Here is a 9,971-nt window from a genome sequence, read left to right as displayed (position 1 = left end):
GGAAAAGATATGATTTTTGAAAAAGATTTGAAAAAGATAAGATTTTTAAATTGAAAATTTGATTTGACTCATAAGAAACAACTAAATTTTAAATAGTTTTGAAAAAGTCAATCCAAATTTTTGAAATTTTAAGAGAGAAAAAAGGGAAAGATATTTTTTTGATTTTTTTAATTTTTAATGATGAAAGAGAAAAACATGAAAAAGACTCAATGCATGAGAATTTTTAGATCAAAACAATGAATGCATGCAAGAACACTATGAATGTCAAGGTGAACACCAAGAACACTATGAATGTCAAGGTGAACACCAAGAACACTTTGAAGATCAAGATGAACATCAAGACTTATTTTTGAAAAATTTTCAAGAAAAGAAAACATGCAAGACACCAAACTTAGAAATTTTTCATGTATAGACACTATGAATGCAATAATGCATATGAAAAACAAGAAAAGACACAAAATAAGAAAATATGAAGATCAAACAAGAAGACTGGCCAAGAACAACTTGAAGATCATGAAGAACACTATGAATGCATGAATTTTCAAAAAATGCATAAAATTTTTAGAAAAAAATGCAATTGACACCAAACTTAAAAATTGACTCAAGACTCAAACAAGAAACACAACATATTTTTTATTTTTATGATTTTATGATTTTTTTTTTGGATTTTTCGAAAATTATTTGAAAAAGGAAATAAGGATTTCAAAATTTTTAATATGAATTCCAGGAATCTTGTACTCTTAGTCTAAAGCTCCAATCTGAGGGTTAGACATGGCTTAAGAGCCAGCCAAGCTTTAGAAGATACAAATCAGTCATACAACAGCAGGTGGATTAGGAACAGCTAGCTTGCTCTTATGATGATGGTTTGGAAGCCTAAGTCCAAAAGAATTTAGACATGGCTTTACAGCCAGACAGGCTTCAACATGCTTCATGAAACACTAGAATTCACTCTTAAATATTCTGAAATAATTTTCAAAAACAAAGGGAAAATTTTTTGAAAGATTTTTGAAAAATTTTTTTTGAAAATAAAACAAAAAGAAAATTACCTAATCTGAGCAACAAGATGAACCGTCAGTTGTCCAAACTCGAACAATCCCCGGCAACGGCGCCAAAAACTTGGTATGCGAAATTGTTACTCTGAGTTTGTAAAATTTGTTGTTCGTTCTGTCCCTGGCAATGGCGCCAACAACTGGTGCACAATACCATGGTCCAGACATAACTTCACAACTTCGCACAACTAACCAGCAAGTGCACTGGGTCGTCCAAGTAATAAAACCTTACGTGAGTAAGGGTCGATCCCACGGAGATTGTTGGTATGAAGCAAGCTATGGTCATCTAGTAAATCTCAGTCAGGCGGATATCAAATAGTGGTGGAGTTTTCAAAAATTAATAATAAATAAACAGAAAATAAAGATAGAAATACTTATGTAATTCATTGGTGAGTATTTCAGATAAGCGTATAGAGATGCTTTCGTTCCTCTGATCCTTTGCTTTCCTGCTGTCTTCATCCAATCAGTGTTACTCCTTTCCATGGCAAGCTTTCTGTAAGGGCATCACCGTTGTCAATGGCTACATCCCATCCTCTCTGTGAAAATGGTCCAAATGCTCTGTCACGGCATGGCTAATCATCTGGAGGTTCTCGATCATACTGGAATAGGATTTACTATCCTTTTGCGTCTGTCACTACGCCCAACACTCGCAAGTTTGAAGTTCGTCACAGCCATCCCTTCCCAGATCCTACTCGAAATACCACAGACAAGGTTTAGACTTTCCGGATCTCAGGAATGGCCATCCATGGGTTCTAACTTATACCACGAGGATTCTAATATCTCGGACTCGGTCCCCTGTATTAGATATCCAAGAGATATTCATTCTAGCTTGTTTGCATGTAGAACGGAAGTGTTTGTCAGGCACGCGTTCATAAGTGAGAATGATGATGAGTGTCACATAATCATCACATTCATCATGTTCTTGGGTACGAATGGATATCATAGAAGCGAAATAAGTTGAATTGAATAGAAAACAGTAGTACTTTGCATTAAATCATGAGGAACAGCAGAGCTCCACACCTTAATCTATGGAGTGTAGAAACTCTACCGTTGAAAATACATAAGAGATGAAGGTTCAGGCATGGCCGAATGGCCAGCCTCCAATGTCTAAGGACTAAACGTTCCAAAGATATTCCGAAGATGAACTAAAAATCATAAGATGTCCCATACAATAGTAAAAAAAGTCCTATTTATACTAAACTAGTTACTAGGGTTTACAGAAGTAAGTAATTGATGCATAAATCCACTTCCGAGGCCCACTTGGTGTGTGCTTGGGCTGAGCTTGAAGTTTACACGTGGAGAGGTCATTCTTGGAGTTGAACGCCAGTTTGTAATGTGTTTCTGGCGTTCAACTCTGGTTCGTGATGTGTTTCTGGCGTTTAACTCCAGACTGCAGCATAGAACTGGCGTTCAACGCCCTTTTACATCATCTAAACTCGGCCAAAGCATAGACTATTATATATTTCTGGAAAGCTCTGGATGTCTGCCTTCCAACGCAATTGGAAGCACGCTATTTTGAGTTCTGTAGCTCCAGAAAATCCACTTTGAGTGCAGGGAGGTCAGAATCCAACAGCATCAGCAGTCCTTCTTCAACCTCTGAATCTGATTTTTGCACAATTCCCTCAATTACAGCCAGAAAATACCTGAAATTACAGAAAAATACATAAACTCATAGTAAAGTCCAGAAATGTGAATTTAACATAAAAACTAATAAAAACATCCTTAAAACTAACTAGATCCTACTAAAAACATACTAAAAACAATGCCAAAAAGCGTATAAATTATCCGCTCATCATTAACCTAGTTAACGTGGACTCTAATGTGGAGGGAGCAAGAATCACCAACGTTAGTGACACTCACCTTTGTCATTAACGTTGGATTGAGCCACTATGAGCCACGTTAGTTGCCCCGTTAATTACATTAACGTGGAAGCTAACGTGGAGAAGAGGGATGGTGAGCCAACGTTAGTGACACTCACCTTTGTCACTAACGTTGGAGATGGCTATCAATACCACGTTAGAAGTCACGTTAACCTAGTTAACATGAACTCTAACGTGGGAAGTAGGGGCGTTCTGAAGCGTTAGTGACAAAGGTAAGTGTCACTAACGCTCTCGAAGATTTGGCAAGCCTACGTTAAAGGCCACGTTAACTATTCTAACGTGAACTCTAACGTAGGGAGAAAGGGGTACTCTGATGCCAAGGCATCATAGGCTAGTTTCACTAGCATTTTTCTGTTAGTTTTAGTTGTTTTATGCATTTTCTTGAGCTTAAAGTAACCAAAAATGGTTAAATGAAGAACAAAGCAATGAACCATCCAAACAACATGATTTTGATGCATATTCCATGAGTTTTAGTTATAATACTTAAATGCTATGAATGGAAGATTTCTCATGAAATTTTGCAAGACTTTGATGCAATTGCTTGGATGATTTCAGGGAAGAAGAGGCTAGGCAAGGAAGCAACAAAATCAATAAAGGAAGCTTGAATATCACATGTGGAGTTTAAGTTCCAGTTTAAGCCTAAACTAGAGCTTAAACGCCAAAAATCATGAAGGATAAGAAATGCTGGAATTGAAGTTTAACCTCCAGTTTGACCTCAAACTGGAGGTTAAACGCCAGAATGAAAAGCCTCACTAAAGAAGCATTCCACGTTTAACCTCCAGTTTGACCTCAAACTGGAGGTTAAACGCCAGAATGAGTATGCCACCCAGGGAGGAGTTCCACGTTTAACCTCCAGTTTGACCTCAAACTGGAGGTTAAACGCCAGAACCAGGAAGAGTACCAGGGAGCCATTCCACGTTTAAGCTCCAGTTTGACCTCAAACTGGAGCTTAAACGTGTTCGACAGCTTTTCTACTCCAGGGTTGCTCTCTCCATTTCCACGTTTAACCTCCAGTTTGACCTCAAACTGGAGGTTAAACGTGTTCGACACCTCCAGGGCCACCATTCTAAGCTTCCACGTTTAACCTCCAGTTTGACCTCAAACTGGAGGTTAAACGTGTTCGACCTCCAGTATGCCTCCACCCTTTTCCACGTTTAACCTCCAGTTTAACCTCAAACTGGAGGTTAAACGTGTTCGACCTCCAGGGCTGCCCTTCCTATCTCCACGTTTAAGCTTCAGTTTAACCTTAAACTGAAGCTTAAACATGTTCGACTACATGACTCTCCAGGGCTACCTTCTTCCATTTCCACGTTTAAGCTTCAGTTTAACCTTAAACTGAAGCTTAAACGTGCTTCTACAAAAGGCCTCACTGGAAGTGTCTGGCGTTTAAGCTGCAGTTTAAGCTTAAACTACAACTTAAACGCCACTCTTGGAAAAGGTTTCTGGGCCAAAAATATTGTGATTTAAGTTAGTCTTTGAGCACAAATATTAACTTAAACTTACTTTGGTATGAAACCCAATTGAATATCATGGTTTATGGGATTGGGCCTGAAGGATTGATGAGTTTGAAATCTCAATTTATTGAGTCATGTGTCATTATTTGATTATCACTAAGTTGGCTCAATAAATGTTACAGGATTTGGATCAACAACCTCATCAAGATTATGGATCATAAACCCAAGGCAAAAGGAAAGCAAGGAGAGGCCTCAAAGCCCAAGAAGCACAACTGAAGCTCAATATAGAAAGTGTATAAATAGGATAGAAGTTAAGTTAGAGGGGACTTTTACTTTCACTTTTAGCTAGTTTTCCTTTTCTTTGTAATTGAATTCAGAGCTATGATTCACTAAACCCCCTTTCATTGGGTTAGGGAGCTCTATTGTAATTCAATGAATCAATAATAGTTTATCTTCTTCTTCAATCTTTTCTCTTGAATTTTGTTAGAAAGCTTCTCGATCTAATTCCATTGAGTAGTTGTCTTGGGAAAGAAACTACTCATACTTGGAATCCTTCGGAGCCTTGGGAAAGGAATGGAGGATTCATGCTAGAGAAGCTTTCTCACAGTGGATTGGATTGGGGTTTGGATGGATATTGTGACATGTAATCCTACCAAATTGTGGTTCATGAAATTGTGTGGTATAATCAGTGATCAAGCATCATCTCTTCTTATGAACATTTAAACCAAGGGATTGGGAATTTGTTTGTTTTTAGAGAGCATTGGTGAGCCAAGGAATTGGGATCCAATCATATAAGATTGCCAAGCAAAATTCAATGAACGCATTGGTTGAGGAAGAGATAAACATGTTTTGATTCGGAGATCTCAATATCTCCTATAACCCAATGAATTCCCATTTCTGATTTCCATCTTCTCTTTACATTCTGCAACTCAATTCTTGCAATCACCCCCATTCCCTTTTAATTTCAGCAATTTACATTCTGCTCTTTAATTCATGCAATTTAAGATTCCGCCATTTAATTTTCTTGTTATTTACTTTTCCCGCCAATTTTACATTCCGCAATTCTCATCTCAAACCTTGATTCCGCTCAACTAGAACACACTTCTAATCCGAATTGCTCATTCAACCAATCCTTGTGGGATTCGACCTCACTCTATTGTGAGTTTTTACTTGACGATAACCGGTGCACTTGCCGGAAGGAATTTTGCCGATCGTGCAATTTCCTAAATCGTAGCATAACTAGTTTATGTGCATCAAGTTTATGGCGCCGTTGCCGGGGATTGGTTTTCGATTGACAATTCTCAAATTGGAAGCTAACTAGATTGAGCAATTTTCTCTTGCTTTGTTAATTCTGTTCAAGATACTTGTTGAATTTTAATTTCTGCACTTGGTTACATGCTTTCCTTCTTTATGCCTTTAAATTCATTCAACTAACTCACTGACTCACTAACTGTTTGAATTAATTCCTCAATTGAGCTAACCATACTCTTCCATTAACCAATAGTATTTCACTTGTTTGTGTTTGAGCTGTGTTCTTGTATGACAGGTAGGAGAGGAGAGACATCAACTCCTCCATATACCGAACCAGAGAGGACCCTTCATAGACTTAGAAGGGAAGCAAGAGGGAAGAGAGTAGTGGGAGAAGAGGAATCTGAAGGAGAATCTGAGGACAATTTTGAGGAAGCTTTAGATCTCAACATGGATAGAGAAGTTCACAACCATGAGAGAGCTGATGGAAACGATGCCATCCCTGAGAGGAGGGTTCTTAGTTCATACATAAACCCAACCTCTGGGAATTGTGGTAGTAGCATCCAGAAACCACCCATTCAGGCCAACAATTTTGAGCTCAAGCCACAGCTAATATCACTTGTGGAAAATCATTGTTCCTTTGGAGGAAGTGCTAATGAAGACCCAAACCAACATCTCACAAAATTCCTGAGAATTTGTGACACTGTGAAGTCCAATGGAGTCCAGGAAGATGCCTATAAACTGCTTTTGTTCCCATTTTCACTTAGGGACAAAGCAGCTAAGTGGCTGGAATCATTCCCAAGGGGGAGTCTAACAACATGGGATGAGGTGGAAAGCAAGTTTCTGGCACGTTTCTACCCTCCACAAAAGGTCAATAGGCTTCGATCTGAGGTTCAGACTTTTAGACAACAAGATGGTGAAACTCTCTACGAGGCATGGGAGAGATTCAAGGACTTGACAAGGAAATGCCCACCAAACATGTTCCATGATTGGGTGCAACTGCACATCTTCTATGATGGGCTCTCTTATGAATCAAGGAAGGCTGTAGACCATTCATCAGGAGGTTCATTGAACAGGAAAAAGACTGTGGAAGAAGCCATTGAAGTGATCGAGACAGTGGCTGAGAATGAGTACTACTATGCATCAGAAAGGCACAACACTAAGGGAGTCATGGAGCTGAACCATGTTGATACAATTCTAGCCCAAAACAAGGTGTTTGCCAAGCAACTAGCAGAGCTTACCAGGCAATTAGAAACAAAGCAAGTGGCTGCAATACACACACAAGATCAAGAGGAAATAGGCATTGAAGGAGGTGATTGGGATGAGGCTAACTATGTGGGAAACCAACAAAGGCAATCATATGATCCATATTCCAACACTTACAACCCAGGCTGGAGAAACCACCCAAACTTTGGGTGGGGAAACCAACAAACCCAACCACAAAACCACAAACCTTACAACCACAACCAACATAACAATTCCACATACCAAAACTCCAACCAAAGATCATACCAAGCCACACAAAGCACCTACTCCCAACCACCATATCATGGCCAAAATAATCAACATACCCAACCTAATCCGAACCAACAATTTCAAGATCAATTAAACCGGATAGAAGGAATGATGGCAACCATGAGTCAAGACATAGTTGAATTGAAGAGCTTCAGGGATGATGTGAGAACTACCTTAAGAAACCATGGTGAAAAACTCAAAAGGATGGAATCTCAAGTAGGAGAGCTATCTCAACAGGCACCCAAATCAACTGCAGTGTTCCCTAGTGACACAGAAAAGAATCCTAAAGGGGAACAAAAGAGAGTAAGATGGGAAGAATGCAAAGCCATCACCATAATGAAGGAAGTCTCAGAAGAAGAAGGAATCAGGCCCTCAGAACAGGAACCAGAAATCTTGAAGGAAGGTGTGGAAGAAGTTAAGCAAGAAGGTGGAACTGAGCAAGCCAAGGAACTGCAAAAAGGCATGATGGAAATATACCAACCAAAAGCACCATTTCTTGAGAGGTTAGGAGGAGGTGAAAAAAGGAAAACCTACTCAAGGTTTCTAGAGACATTTAACTCTCTTCATGTCAATATTCCCTTTCTTGAGATTCTTCATCAAATGCCCACACACATCAAGTATTTAAAGGAATTGTTAAGCAAGAAAAGAGTTTTGAAGGGAGGACAAACGGTAACAATGAACAAAGAATGCAGTGCTCTCATCAAGAAGGACACACTCTCTAAGAAAACGGACCCAGGAAGTTTTCATATCCCTTGCATCATAGTGGAAACAAAAATTGACAGAGGATTCTGTGATCTAGGAGCTAGCATAAATGTGATGCCTCTAACTCTTATGAAGAGGCTACAACTGAATGAGGTGAGATCCACTGATGTAATCATACAACTGGCTGACAAAACTCAGAAGCAAGCTGAAGGGGTAGTTGAAAATGTGCTGGTGAAAGTGGGGGATTATTATTTCCCCACAGACTTTGTCATTGTGGACATGGAGGAAAGCTACTTACACCCTATCATTCTGGGCAGACCATTTCTAGCCACTACTAGAGCGCTCATAGATGTAGAACAAGGAGAGCTAATTCTGAGAATACATGATGAACAGCTCATTTTCAAAGTCTTCAAACCTGCATCTGAGCCTGAACCAGAACCTGAAAAGCCTAAAGATGATAGTAGCCATCCGTGTTTGGAGGAAAGTAATCCAGCAGCTGAGACTCTAAAACAGTCATTGGAAGGCAAACAAGAGTTGCAAGAGTTAGAGCCACAAGAATCAGTGGAAACAGATCAGAAGGATCCTCCTGACATAAAGGTCAATGAAGAAATCCTCAAGAGAAAGGGAAGAGTGATAGGGAGATTGCCAAGAGGATGGAGAAACAAGAAAATTCCCACTGAAGGTTTTTCTCCGGGAGATAACGTGATATCAAGTCATTATCTGCCAATCCCACCTGGCCTCAAAACCATTCCTTCCCAGCTCCCTCAAGTGTTCACAATCAGGAAAGTTCTTTCTATGGAACATTTAGAGATCATGAATGAATCAAGTGGGGACGCTTTCATAGTGAGAGGAGAAGACGTCAAGCACTACAATCCACCCTAACAAGGGACAACCGTCAAGCTAGTGACGTTAAAGAAGCGCTTCATGGGAGGCAACCCATGTTTTTAGTATCCTTAATCTTTAGTGCTTTGCTTTACATCTAATAAAGCATGGTTTCTTATGCATGAACTTGAATCCTCAGGACAACTATTGATTAAGTGCACTAAACCTTGCATGTAAATTACAATGGATCTCTAAGTTTGGTGTGCCTGATGGCACTCCCAAATCTTACTCAAATTGAATTCCATCTTTCATTCAAGGTGCACAACCAAACATTAAGTTTGGTGTTCTTTTTGAACACAGTTTATGAAAAGCAAGAAGTTCCTCTGGATTTCAAAATTCATGACAAGTATACCATTCACATGTTTTAATACTTTGGTTTCAATTACTTAGGGTAGTCACTTTGTTTAGAATCAAAGAGCCAAGGTGACTATGATTTATTAGAATTATGCACACTCATTAAGGACAACCAATATGGATTTCATGTCATCAGGAGACTTAACCAAACACTAAGTTTGGTGTCCAAATAATAAGTGTGCATACATGTAGAAGTCACGGCTATAAGCTCATAAAGACAAGCATTGATTTACATGTGCAAATACTATTCATAATTCACATGGACCGAAAAATGATAGCAAATTTGTTTGTTTGTGCAGGTACAAAAGAAAAGACAAAAATGGAGGAAAAAGACAAAGGGAGGTACGTGCTTGGTCAAAAAGAAAATTCACAAATCTTTGAAACTAACACATGGGAAAAGGAAGTTCTGCAAGAAAAGAAAGCTACATGTACAACCTAATGCATCCAGAATACTTCCAAGAAAATGAAAAGCCAATCGTCCTTATCTACAATTCATATATTTACCATCAAGCCACCCTTCACAAACCACCCTAGCCGTTCATTTTTCACTCATGGGCACTATAAAGAACCACTTGGGGAACGAGTCCCACACCACCAATTCTCCTCCATACACATTTTCCTTCATCATAGCATAACTATCTCTTGCCGAAAACAACCTCACCACACTTCCAACAACACTTCTTGCTTTACCTTGTCAACTTTAGCTTGTCACTTACCAAAACTAAAGAATCAATGGCAGCTTCATCTAGCCACAAAAGAAGAAAAGACAAGCAGCCAATGGAGGAAAACAGGGAATTCGATGCATGGAGATACAGATCAGTTTTCCATGAGATTCAAGCCGAATGGATGAGACCTAAAACGGTACTAGCTGAGGTCCCCTTTGACCT

General features: G+C 39.2%; 1 non-coding gene across 1 annotated transcript; it reads right to left on the bottom strand.

Moving 5' to 3' along the window:
• Positions 1–6,507: 6,507 nt before the first annotated feature.
• LOC112725513 (small nucleolar RNA R71) lies at positions 6,508–6,611 on the bottom strand. Its single transcript, XR_003164617.1, has one exon. It is a non-coding gene; the product is annotated as a small nucleolar RNA R71 (small nucleolar RNA).
• Positions 6,612–9,971: the final 3,360 nt, after the last annotated feature.

Source organism: Arachis hypogaea, chromosome 11 (genome assembly GCF_003086295.3).
Source record: "Arachis hypogaea cultivar Tifrunner chromosome 11, arahy.Tifrunner.gnm2.J5K5, whole genome shotgun sequence".
In the NCBI taxonomy this organism is placed as follows: Eukaryota; Viridiplantae; Streptophyta; class Magnoliopsida; order Fabales; family Fabaceae; genus Arachis; species Arachis hypogaea.
The sequence above is the reverse complement of the archived record's forward strand: the minus strand, read 5'-3'. Positions and strand labels throughout refer to the sequence as shown.